Source organism: Acartia tonsa, chromosome 1, assembly GCF_053477335.1.
Source record: "Acartia tonsa isolate MP-2025a chromosome 1, ASM5347733v1, whole genome shotgun sequence".
Lineage (NCBI taxonomy): Eukaryota > Metazoa > Arthropoda > Copepoda > Calanoida > Acartiidae > Acartia > Acartia tonsa.
In genome coordinates, this window is record NC_137260.1 from 23883537 (window position 1) to 23897281 (window position 13745).

Consider the following 13745-nt stretch of genomic DNA (forward strand, 5'->3'; position numbering starts at 1 on the left):
GACTATCTTATTTTTGATTTGGGCATATTTATCGATTTCAAACTTTGCATGATGATGATGGAACAAGTATGATTTAGGAAGTGTAGCAACTCAGTAATCGTTGCGACAAAGTCCAGACAAAGTCTATTTATCTGATTTGGGAAATATTGATTCCCAGGATAACTAGGTATAATACTATAAGCGAAGCATCTCTATTATATATTATATAGTCAAAAATCTCTATTATATATTGCTGTATTGGCTTGTTATCCATAAAGAAATAACCATTTATATTATTTCCTTTTTTATTCTACTAATAATTGCTTTATGTAGAAAACAAGGTCACTGCAAATATAATATCATATGAGTTGCGCAACTTTAGAATAATTGTATAATTACAGGACTGATACAGAGTATATAAAACTATATAAAACTATTAAGCACACAAATATAGCAATATAAGAAAAGCCCTGTGTAAAATCAAAGTGGGACCAAGTCCATACACTCTGAAATGTAACACAAAACTCCTCTTTTAATCAATTAACAGAGTGAATGCAGCACTGATGACGTCATTGCAATGAAGTACGCCATCATTGCCACAATAGATAGCGTAAATACTTCAGTATTATACTAGTGGCTCTTGGGGAAAGGTGGGTTACCTGTTCTTTAGGTTTTAGCTACCCTCCCAAAAATATTTATCAGCCTTCTCTGGACCTATCAGAAGCTTCACTGCAAAGGAGAACCATATCGGTCCAGTATAAGTTTAAGATAAGGTCAGTACTGAATTTAGGTAACGGCTTAACATATAGAGGCTGGTGCTACGGCTGGATGCAGCTTATAGTAAGCCGAACTTCCAATTTCAATTTTATTATAGAGAAATTTCTTTTTTGGGGGGGAGGTGTTTAGTTTATTTTTTCAGGGCTGATTTCTCATGGGAGAATAGAGGTATCCTCCCCTAAATAGTTATAGACCTTCCCTTGACCTATAAGTAGCTTCACAGTAAAGGAGATTTAAATTTGTCTAGTGATTAGCAAGATCTTAACCTACACGCAGACACATAGTCAAACATCCTGTTACCTAAAGATTATTTATTATATCGTTGTTGTATTCCTAAATCCACGAGTAAAAGTTTATGTAGAATAAGTGTAGTGTTTTGTATTAATTTCCTAAGGGGATATGAATATACCCTTATCTAAACAAGAAAGAAAAAACATTAGTCTCACTCACAAATATATCCTATTATATAATGTAGTAAGGTTTTTTTTGTCTGAAGCTTATGATTTCAAAAAATACTTTCAGAAAGATTTCTTAATTTCATTGGATGGTTTTAGACTATTTAACTCACTTCCCTCGCCCTCCCTTAGAGGCTAGGGGCAAAGCAACGAGTAGAAATACAATCTGATAGCATTTAAAACCCATTGTAAAATTAGCATATCAGTAGATATAACCTGTGTCTTATTTTGTCATCCTTTCAAAATAAGTCATTCTAGTTGTAATGTCAGTAGAATATCGATATCATGGCAGCCATGACTACTCTTTACTGAAGTTTGTTAGCTTATGTGTTCGATCATGTATTTGGCTATAACTCAAAATATTCAAAATTGCTTACAAAACAGACCGTTTTCAACCTAAGATACTGAAACAGTTTCTCTGAAGCTTCTCTGAATCAGTTTTAAAATATCTTTCTAATCTTAGGTTGAAAAAGGCCTGTTTTATGAGCATTTTTTTTTATAGAGTTATGGCCAAATACATGATCGAACATACAAAAAACTAACTTTAGACTGTTTATTTCTGTGTTTTTTTTTCTTACAAATTCTTCCTTTTTTTTCTTTATTCTTTCTTTTTATGAAACTTTCTGATTCTAAATATTTCTTCATTCTAAGACACTCTCAATGGTTGTCCGTAGATTTAAACAGATTCACAGATTCGCTACTATTGGACCTATTCCTAGTTTTCTTAGAACAAACGTTCCCAGCCCTCTTACTTTGACATCTTCATTAAAGTTTAAATTAAGACGATTAGTATTTTTTATAATGAGGATGGCCCCGCTGCAAATTTAATGAACAATTTAAAACTTTTTCCTCTTCAAAGACATTGTGTAACCTGACAGAGAGATAGGGAACAATGGACTGTTTATTACACTGGTCTCCAAAGTCTTTTACAGACGTTTTCTTATTCGTTGGCTCAACAACTATGGGGACTATCATTCAATTTTGATTAGTAAGTTAATTAAGTTGCGTGTTTAAACGTTTCAACCGCTAATTGTAATCCATATAAGAAATAATTTTGTGTCTAATCTTTGGGGATTTACATCAATTTATCGGCCATTGTCCTATCCCTTTAAATCCCTGTAACTTGAGCTAGAACAGGGTTACAGAGAGGGGACAATGGAAGATAAATTGATTAGCTTTCCATCCTATCTAGTTAAACAAAGAAAATGTTGTCCAAAAGTAGTGCAGTAACAATTAAGTAAAATCCTAAAAATGCAAAATAATGACAAAAAATATGTATATTGTAATTTAAATTTTAACTTTTAAGCATGTCATGTTTTAAAGTTTTAAAAATACACTAATAAAGAAGTATAAAATAGTCTTATCACCATCTTATAGAGATGTTGTTAAGAACATAATATGGCCTCAGAGAAAACATTTAGTAAATAAATAGGGATATTTTTAAACTTTAATTTCTCCCTGGAACCCTGAGGTCTTATATAACTTCATGCTGTGAGGACCAGATCAATCATATTTCAAAAAAAAAATTGTAACCACTGAAACAAAGAACTAACTGACCCCCAGTCTAACTGACCCCCAGTCTTATGGATGAAGCTAAATACATGTTAAAGATAAAAATTACCCTGAAAAGTATACAAAAATGTTTTTTGATGTGTTCAAAAAATCCATTTTAAAATCTTGATTTCGAGGATGATGGCCTTTAAGATGCTCTTACTAGTGGTGATGGTGAGCTAAATGTTATCAAAGTGCATGCCCATGATGAAAACTTATATATTGAACTATGATCTAATATTTGTAGTCATAGCAGCCTCCAGCCAAGCAATATTAAAAAAGAAAAAAATTGCAATTTTAATTACTAAAATTCATAAAGTAAATAATGTAGTTTTTAGATAATGGTTATATTTCATGTCAAGAGGCTTTATCGGAGGCTGCTATGACTACAAAAAATGGTAAATAGGTTAATAGACAGGTTGTTGTAATGGTCATGTACTTAGATAACATTTAGCCCACCATCACCACCAGTAAGTGCATCTTAAACAGGGATAAGGGATGGGAAACGTAGGAAAATATTATTTTAAGCCTATTTCAAGCCTAGGCCTAATAAACCAGTTTTGGGATGACACAGTGGTTCGTCCTAAACGCTAATAAAAAAGCTGTGTGTGTGTGTGTAGATAAAGTATAGAATCAAATTCAGGTAGCTAGTTTAAAGTAAAAAACATAACTTTTTATAAACCTATATATTAATGGCTTTTGTTAAAATGAAGTTTTTTCTCTCCCAAAAGTTTTTATCTTTTACTTTGGTAATTTGAACTGTCAGAAAGCTATCATTGGGTTTCCCTCAGACAGATTTTAGTTTGTATTATTTGCATTTTTATTAATGAGTAAAAATTTTATTTGAAAATTTCATTGCTAATTAAAATTCAAAATAAATAAATAAATATGCACTTGGGTAACATTCTATCAAGTTCTTTGGATACTATAATGTAATGATATATCTGTACTGTGTTGTATTGTACAAAAATTAGGGTTAAGGTGTTGTATCAATTCCGTACTAAATTTTTAAAATTCAAAATACAACATCTAATTTATAAACTACCAAATGAAAATTCGTAGCTACCTTCTTTCAAAAAAAATAATCCCGTTATTTTTGTTTTTTCTATATGGCCCTTTTTTAATGTTTAACTCTAAGCAGATTTAATAATTAAACTAATGTGATCTAACACCATTTATATTTATTTTTTCGTAGCAGACGAAATCATTATTTTTTCTAGAATTGTCTGCTTCTAAAATTTCCGCCATCTGTGATTTGGGCTTGTTTTGTATCAACCAATCACCAATTGGCGCCGCCAATTGGTGATTGGTTGATACAAAACAAGCCCAAATCACAGAACACTATTGGTTTAGAGCGGTAGCCAATATGAGTTGTCCGCCAGTAAGGTCATTAAATTAGGCAAATGGTAAAAGTTGCATGATCCCTTTCAAAACCAGGCCGAGACCTAATTTATGGCCAGGTTTCCTATCCCTTATCCCTGCATCTTAAAGGCCATCATCCTCAAAATCAAGATTTAAAAAAGGTTTTTTTTAACACATCAAAAAACATTTTTGTATACTTTTCAGGGTAATTTTTGTCTTTAAAGGAAGCCTGCAAGAAATACCACGCTTTAACTACTGAAAGACTGCCACAAGTAGACCAAATACCCCAAATTTGAAGCCTTCAGCTTCTATAACAAAAAAGTTCTAGGCATTTTAAAATGACATTTTATGTACAATGAAAATTTTGAAAGAATTGCAATGCTCATGTTGAAAACTTTGAAATTAAACTACGTGGCCTAGAAACAAAATTATAAGCTTATTTTTGTCATAAATTTAGGTTTCCAGTAACTAATTATATTTTTACAAAAAAATACCCATTTTTATAGTCAAAATCATAAAAAAAAATTAAGTTTTACTTGCGTTGTACCGAATGTACTGTAGCCAATCAGAAGGCTGAATCAGCTTAACAACCAATCACAGCTAAGCTTGTATTGGTTTACCCCTTTGTTTCCGCTATGATTTTCGTTTAAAAATGCAATATAAATCGAATTTTTTTCATAGATTTTGACTATGAAATGTGGTGTTTTTATTGTAAAAATGTAATCAGTTACAGGCAATCTAAGTTTCTGACAAAGATAAGGTTATAATTTTGTGTCTAGGCGACGTAATTTAATATTGTTTTTTCTTTTATGAGCATTGGAAATCTTTCAAAATTCTATTGTACATAAAATGCTATTTTGAAATGCCTAGAACTTTTTTGTTATTGAAGCTGAAGGCTTTAAATTTGGGGTATTGGGTCTTCTTGTGGCAGTCTTTCAGCAGTTAAATCGTGTTTTTTCTTGCAGGCGTCCTTTAACATGTATTTAGCTTCATCCATAAGACTGGGGGTCAGCAGCTGTCCTCTAAAGTGATAGGGATAGAATTTCTTTTTTTCAATTATTTCTTAATTAGAAGAATCATTAAAATCTACCTTAAACTGTTTTTCATTATAATTAATGCATAAATCCCTTAAAAAATTGTTATTTTATCAGAATGAATTTTTAAAAGTGGAGAAAAGTGCAAAACAAACGTTTTCCCATTGATTTTCTTTTGATTTGTATAATGAAGTGGATCAGTAAAAAATCAAAAAATTTAGATTTTGATTGATATATAAGCATTTTACTTTAAAAAGAATCTTTTTCTCTTAACATACGAGTTGCTTTAACAAATAGAAACAATGTACTGTAAAGCTGTACACTTATGGACTACCATAGACAAAATATCTAGGAAAATGTAGATTGCATAATGAAGTGGTTCAGGGTTTAGTAAAAAAATGATAATCTAAACCTTATTTTGGGGACAATGATCTTAAAGACGCTCTTGCTGTTGGTGATGATGACCCAGATGGTATCAAAATACATGAGCATTATGACAACTTATCTATTAAACTATGGTCCGATTTTTGTATTTGTAGCATTCTCCAGTCAAGAAAAATCCTTAAAGATCCAATCATGGTTTTTAAATTCTCCAATTCATAAGGTAAATACAGTAGTTTTTAAAAGATGGTTATATTTCTTGTTACAACTTTTAATTGGAGGCTGCTACAAATACAAAAATTGGACCATAGTTCAATAGATGAGTTGTCATAACGCTCATGTACTTGGATACCATCTGGGTCATCATCATGACCAGTAAGAGCGTCTTTTAGATCATAATCCCCAAAATTAAGATTTAGATTATCATTTTTTTACCATATTAAAAAACTTTTTGTTTCACTTTTGGGGCTAATTATTATCGCTAACAAGTATTTAACTACACCCTGTCAACTGGAGGTTAGCAGCTGTCCTCTGAAGTGATAGAGGTCAAGTTTCTTATTTTCCAAATTTTCTTTCTTTGAAATACATTAATTTCTGCCCAAAATTATGTTTCAAGAATAGCCAATTTAACAGAATCAAACTTTAAAAATGAGAGAAAAGTAAAAATAAGTATTTTTATGTTGATTTTATGGTATCTGTGCATATAATAGGTAACACCCAAATTTGCCTTTTTTTGGTATTTTCATCAATTTTCCTTGAAATATACAGATATCTTAAAACTGATTGATTGGGCTTGTAAGGGAACCATTTGAGTATCTTCGGTCGAAAAGGTCTGATTTGTTAGCATTTTTGACCAAGTTGTGGCCAAATAATAATGAAACATATAAAAAGGTAACACACTTTTTATAATAGGATACTAACGACTTCGCCCCTAAGGGAATTGGGGTCGACATCTGCTAATTTTCATTTTAAATTCTAAGTCTTTTATTTACTTAATACTTAATTTAATAGGATTGTTTAAATATCATGTATTCTTTTTCTCTTTTCCCCCTTTATTGTGTCTTATTTATTTTTCAACTATCTGTTAGTTTAACTTCTTTCAATGGTTGGCCGTATATTTTTCCCATGATTTTAAACAGCTTCGCCTCTATTGGATACTAAATAGCAGAAACAATGTAACTATTTTAAAAATAGATGTTGAACTCTATTTAGAATTCTAAGTAAACCTAATAACCAAATATATACTTTATAAAAATAAAATTATACAGCATGACCCTCAAAAAAGTATTTTTAAGCATCTGCAGCCCTTATTTCTCAATGAATTATTAAAAAATGCATATGTCCTTGTTCTCCATAGTATTCCACGTAAGTAGATATAAAAATATTTTTTTTACCTCCATTAACACCGGAGATTTTTAGAGCTAAAGTTTTGAAAAAGTGACTGAGAAAAAGTATTTTTTTTTGTTTCTCTTATTTTTTGGATGGTTATATTATGTTTTTCTGGCAACTGAATAATGAGACACAAAGAAAAACAAGTTGACTAAATATTTCTTTTTTATTCCACCAAAAAATATAAATTTTTAATGGCAAAAAATACTACTGAATGAATTGATTATTTGCAAATTTTAGGTTATTTATTAACCCTTATTTATAGAAAAGGATTAATTATGACAGTTGCTCCGCCTACTTTTCTGACATCTCAATTATTTAATAGGGGGTAAATTAAGCTTTTTAGACTAAAAAATCATTATGTTTATTTTTATTTTCTTTATAACTTTTTTGTTAATAAAGTTAGGATTGTGAAACAAAAACAAGTTTCCTGCTATATTCATAGAGATTTATTTGGTTTTTTAATCTTAAACAATTTTGCCTAATAAGTAAGTTTTTCAAAATATCATTAAACTAAAAAGACTCAAAAAATATGTGTAAAAAAATGCTTTTTACTCAAAAACTAAATTTTTATGTCATTTTTGTATAAAGTTTCTGCTAGTAACAAAAATAAAAGGATTTCTAGCTTAATTTTGCTAAAAAAGTCGTTTCATGTTAAAAGTTACTTTTTCCTCAGTCCCTTTTTCAAAACTTTAGCACTAAAAATCTCCGGTGTTAATGGAGGTAAAAAAAATATTTTTATATCTACTTACGTGGAATACTATAGAGAACAAGGACATATGCATTTTTTAATAATTCATTGAGAAATAAGGGCTGCAGATGCTTAAAAATACTTTTTTGGGGGTCATGCTGTATAACAACATATTTTTTACTAAGTATATTTGCGATAACTTTTATTTTATGAAATCTTCCAATTTTTCAACATGTACAAAATGGTCTGCTTTATTGCATCAAGATCCATGACAGATCTATATAGGAAATAAACGTCTATATATGAGCTCGAATCTTCCAAACATACAGTGTGTAAAACTCATTGTGCTCCAATAATCCCTATTAAATTCTCATTGACCAGAACAATAAGACCCATTATTCTTCTTTTAGCATCATTAATTCAGTTTTTTAATTCATGTTGCTATTTAAATAACATTGAAGTATTTGATTTCTATTCATAAAACAGAAAACTTAAATTTATAATATAGTAAATCTAAGAAAACTTAGTTTTAAAATGAAATGATTCATGCGACACTCCCGTAATGTGGTCAGATATTAAACTAAACATTTTAACCCTTTGAGGATGATAAATTGAAATGAAGAATATTAGGATTTCAATCTTTAAAATATGATAAAATAATGGAGCAAAACGTTAAATCGTGTATTGTTACATTGGGTGTCAATATAAAACTAATAATTACTGATTAAATATATATTAAACAGATATTCTAACAGATATTCTAAATGTTAAAGTCGAATCATTATGTGTAACGTATATATGAAGAGAGAGAAAAAGAGAAGGAGCGAGAGAGATAGAAAGAGAAAGGGGGGAGACCGAGAGAAAACGGTGGAATGAGAGAGAGGTGGGGGGGGGGGGGGTAGATATACCACACTTTTCTGGGATCTTGCTGAGTCAAGTATCAACTGTTGGGAATATCAAAGGATGACTCCATGCAAAATTTGAGCCGGATCCGGCCAAAACCGGCCGTGAATTTTATGAAAAACCTGTTTTTTTCCGGTTTTTAGGGGGTATCTGTAAATCGATTCAGCTGGAGCAAAACCGGTTAGAGGTACAAAAATTTTTACTTCACATGAAATTTAGCCAATGCAATTGCCTACAAAAATGTACTTCATCATCAACTTGATTGGACAACTCTTTCCCCTCCTAAATGTCCATTAAAACCTCGGAAACGGCAAAAATCGCCAAAAATCACGCCTTTGGCGGCAAATAACGGCTAAACGGTCAGCCGGAGGCGAATGAAACTTAAATAAAGAAATGTCTGCCTCAAAAAGTTGTTTAACATCAAAGAGATGCTTGAAGTCTCTAAAACGACTCCTTCCCCTCCTTTAAGGGGAAAAACTGAAAAAAACGTGATTTTCAAAAGTATGCCCACTTCGTGGGTGTGGGGGGCACTGAACCCGTCACCCCAGGGTCACCAAATATAAAATCTAGGCGGCCCACAATGCTGAATTTTCACCAAGTGAAAGTCTTGTGTGATTATCTTTTATGAGAAAAAAGTTATTAATTAATTAAAATTTCAAATTGTTTGAGATAATCTCACGGGACCTTTTGCCCGACCTAAGCCTGGTTATTTGTAAGGTCTAAGAAAAAAAAAATCCCGGATTGGATGAAGCACGACGTCGCTGCGTGCCGTCGAAAATCGCTGGTCGGCTCATTTTGCCCCCTCAAACCCTCACCTTGTGCCATTTTTCTGTGTAAAGATTATAATTATAATCTTTTGCGTAAGTCTGTTTTTTTTCCTAGACCTCACAAATAACCAGACTTAGGTTGGGCAAAAGGTCCCGTGAGATTATCTCAAACCGTTTGGGCGTGACGGGCTGAAAACAGCAAAAAATGGCCTAAAAATTGACCAGCCTGTCATTTCATCAAAGAAATCCATCAAAAAATCACAATTTGAAATTTTAATTAATTAATAACTTTTTTCTCATAAAAGATAATGACACAAGACTTTCACTTGATGAAAATTCAGCATTGTGGGCCGCCTAGATTTTATATTTGGTGACCCTGGGGTGACGGGTTCAGTGCCCCCCACACCCACGAAGTGGGCATACTTTTGAAAATCATGTTTTTTCAGTTTTTCCCCTTAAAGGAGGAGAAGGAGTCGTTTTAGAGACTTCAAGCATCTCTTTGATGTTGAACAACTTTTTGAGGCAGACATTTCTTTATTTATGTTTCATTCGCCTCCGGCTGACCGTTTAGCCGTTATTTGCCGCCGAAGGCGTGATTTTTGGCGATTTTTGCCGTTTCCGAGGTTTTAATGGACATTTAGGAGGGGAAAGAGTTGTCCAATCAAGTTGATGATGAAGTACATTTTTGTAGGCAATTGCATTGGCTAAATTTCATGAGAAGTAAAATTTTTGTACCTCTAACCGGTTTTGCTCCAGCTGAATCGATTTACAGATACCCCCTAAAAACCGGAAAAAAACGGTTTTTCATAAAATTCACGGCCGGTTTTGGCCGGATCCGGCTCAAATTTTGCATGGAGTCATCCTTTGATATTCCCAACAGTTGATACTTGACTCAGCAAGATCCCAGAAAAGTGTGGTATATCTAGCCGGGGGGGGAGTGAGAGAAAGAAAGAGAGAGAGACGGGGGGGGGGGGAAGTACATAATAAATCATAGGCATTCTAATTTTATTACAAGCTGAATTTGAAGAGATAATAAAATGAACATTTAATTGAGGAATAAGAGAATAAAATTTGTAAGGCAAAGAGCGATAGTATTTAAAAAGAGTAATTATCTCTGATAATTAATAACATTAACAAGGATGACAAAATCCGTAAAAGAGAAACATTAATCAATTCTACTATCTAATGTCTATTATAATCTTGATTAAAAATTTAAGCCATCTAATTTTTATAGCAGCTAAGAAAACAAATATTTCAGAGTGAATTATAGAGTAAGAAGGATAATTTCAATTCCAAAATTTCTTTTCCTCAGAGAAGGTGGTAACATATGACTGTATATAAATTACACTGTTAACCAAAGTTTAGTAACCACTTTGACTAAAACTGAATCAGTGTTTCATCAGTTCTAAACAAGAAGTGTTCAAACTTTTAAATCAACCGAAGGCTTACCCCTGTTTATCATCATGGGGGATGTAAAATAAATATAAAACATTATTTCCTAAGATCCCTGAGTTTAAAAATCATCAACAAGGATGATAATATCCATAAGTAGCAAAAATCCTAATAGTAAAAGTAAAAACACAAAAGCAAAAAGAAGAAAACACGGCATAACCAACAGACAGACGAACGATGATCAGTGCAGTGGTCATACAAATCTTTACACAAAATATTAGTAGTCTTTAATATCAGAAAATAAAATTGTGTTTATGTGCAGTACTGATTGATCAACGGATAGGTGGACAAAAGTGCATTGGTCTAAAAAAAAATAAATCTTCTATATTAAATAGCAGAAAGGAAAATAAACATTTCCCCTACAGTAATTCTATTTTTCAGAGCACTATAGACAGAATAACGGACTAAGTAAGGAATAAAACTTTTAAAGTTTAAATTAATTGACTTCGTTACTAACATTTAACAGGTAAATAAGGATGACAACATCCATAACTTTAGAAGCTCTTGAATTAAAACAAAAACAAAAAGCAAAGCAAATAAAAGCAAAAAGGGTGCACAACAGACAGACATATAAAGTAATGATGCATAGTGAATCTTTACACAAAAAAACTTCGATAAAAGCTGGGAAAATTATTTAAGAGCATTACCGATAGACCGACAGACAATATTATTCTTAGAGTATACATGCATTGGTCAGCAAACATAAAATAAGTCTTCTGTCTTAACCCTTAATCCAGTACGGATATTTAATATTCTCAAGAGCATTACAGACCAGCGAACAACGTGAGCTGTAGGCTAGTATGTTTATGTAAAGGGCATATATTGCGCCATGTGAATGAGCCAACTATAGAAGACTATTTTTCTTTTTTTTCCGCAAAGATCGAAAATGTGTAAATTGGACTGAGCAAAGCAGCTCCACAATTACAATTGTTCGTCTTATTTGGTTTGGCAAAACGTGAATTTATCCGGCCCCTTCTTAAATTGGATGGTTAGTTTTTATGTAAAGATTCCACTGAATCTAAAATTTCTCCAGCATACAATTTGTACGTTTGTAATGGAATAGAAGGCATTGGTTTTTATGTAAGAAAATTGATTTAATTGGCTTTAACAACTGGATTCACATGATGATTTTTATGGCTTATAGACCTTATGGATATTTTTTATTTGACTTCTAAAATGCCACAAGAAGATTCTCTTAATTTATCAACATTTTGATGCATAATTGACTTATATCTGTTTGTTTTTGATGTTTTGATATATTGTGCTACGCTATTTGTGGAATTAATCATTCTTATGTGAATGTGTCAATTTTATCAAATAGATCAAAAAACATTACATATCATAAAACATTTTGTACAGAAATTCTTAATTAATTAACCTTTATTAAGTTTTATATTTAATTATACTACATAGGTACCTTATCTAAGAATTAGTCTTTATTTGTCGGGTATTTAATATTTTTATCTAAATTTGTTTATGTTAGTTTTATAATCAATCACATTTTTCCTAATTATATTGAATACTATTTTATTTACTTAACAAATCTCACGAACATTGACAAAAAAAGAGCTATCGCAACATATTTAAAAATCCGCTAACTTTTTTAGACTTTATTATAGAGATGCTTCGCATATTACACCTTGCCTAATTACCATAAGAATCTCCATTTAAAAAATCATCTATAATACAAAGTAGAATGGTGTCTATCCGTCCGTCCGTCCCTTAAGATCTCGGTGACCACTGAACCGATCGGATTCTACTCCTTAGGGAATATACCTACTGGTCCTGTAGTGGTTTTAGGATTAAAGTAATATATATAGAGTGATAAATAGTTTTTGTAACCCTGTTCCTTTCTCAAAGGCCTTGTACCGTCTGTGGGTTGGGTCTTTCAAATCAGCTGAATCTTTCAAAAATGTAAATACAACCGGGTGCTGGCAAAAGAATAAAAAGCAAATTGGAAACTAATGTGAACACAAGGACGCCCAAGCTTTTTACTTTGAATGAGGGGTTCCATACGTTTAAGGGGAGTAATCTAACGTATTTTTAAAAAAACTTGTGGGGTGTAAAATAAGAGATTTCAAAGTCTAAAGGGGTGAACACCCCTTTACCCCTTTTCTTGGACGTCTATGTATGAGCTGCAATGATATTTGCATTAATCCTAGTTAAATTCGTTTTGCATTTTCTAAATACTGTTCAATTGTTAAAAAATATTTTGAAAATTATCTACTGATCTCAAAAAACTGACAATAACCCAATTACTTAAAATAAGGACATAGTTAAATTGCCAACACCTGAGAGAGAGCTCAACCCTTTATGGAAAAATAATTGAAAACAACGTAAATTCAGGCAAAAAATAAATTTGGGAACATCTGCAATATATTAGTTCTACATTTGTCACTAGATGTCACTAAAAACTTGATAATTTTGATTTGCAACAAAGTATTCACATCATTAGGAAAAATGTCTTATTAATCACAAATAACTAGGTTTAAAAATGCAGTATTGTAAATCGGAAAAGATGACTATGAATATAATTGTATAGTCAGGAGCCAAGTTGTGAAAAATTGATAATGGCAGTTTTAAATACTTCATAAAAGTTTAGACAGAAATGGCAATTTTACACAAAAATTGTCCCTTTCTTTTTCAAAAAACAGAAAAAAGCATTAAACAGCTGAAATTAGAAAGCAAAGTTTAATAAAATTATTTTTCGTCTGCAATGCTCTAGGTCTTTGCAATTGGAAATCAAATAGTAAGCTCTTTATACATCTATACTATAAATTTATTGTTTTAGGCTATTTTCTTGAGGGAAGAACACCCAAAACCCCCCAAAAACAAAAAAAACCTCCATTTTTTTTGTTTATGGGGAAGTTAGTTCATTACATAAAACTACTGGCAGTAGCATTTTTTTTTTAAATTACCTCTTGGGGCAAAGCCCCTAGAGGCTAGGGGCAAAGCCGCTAGTGGTAGTCGCAAAACATTATCATCAAAATAAAAAAAAAATCAA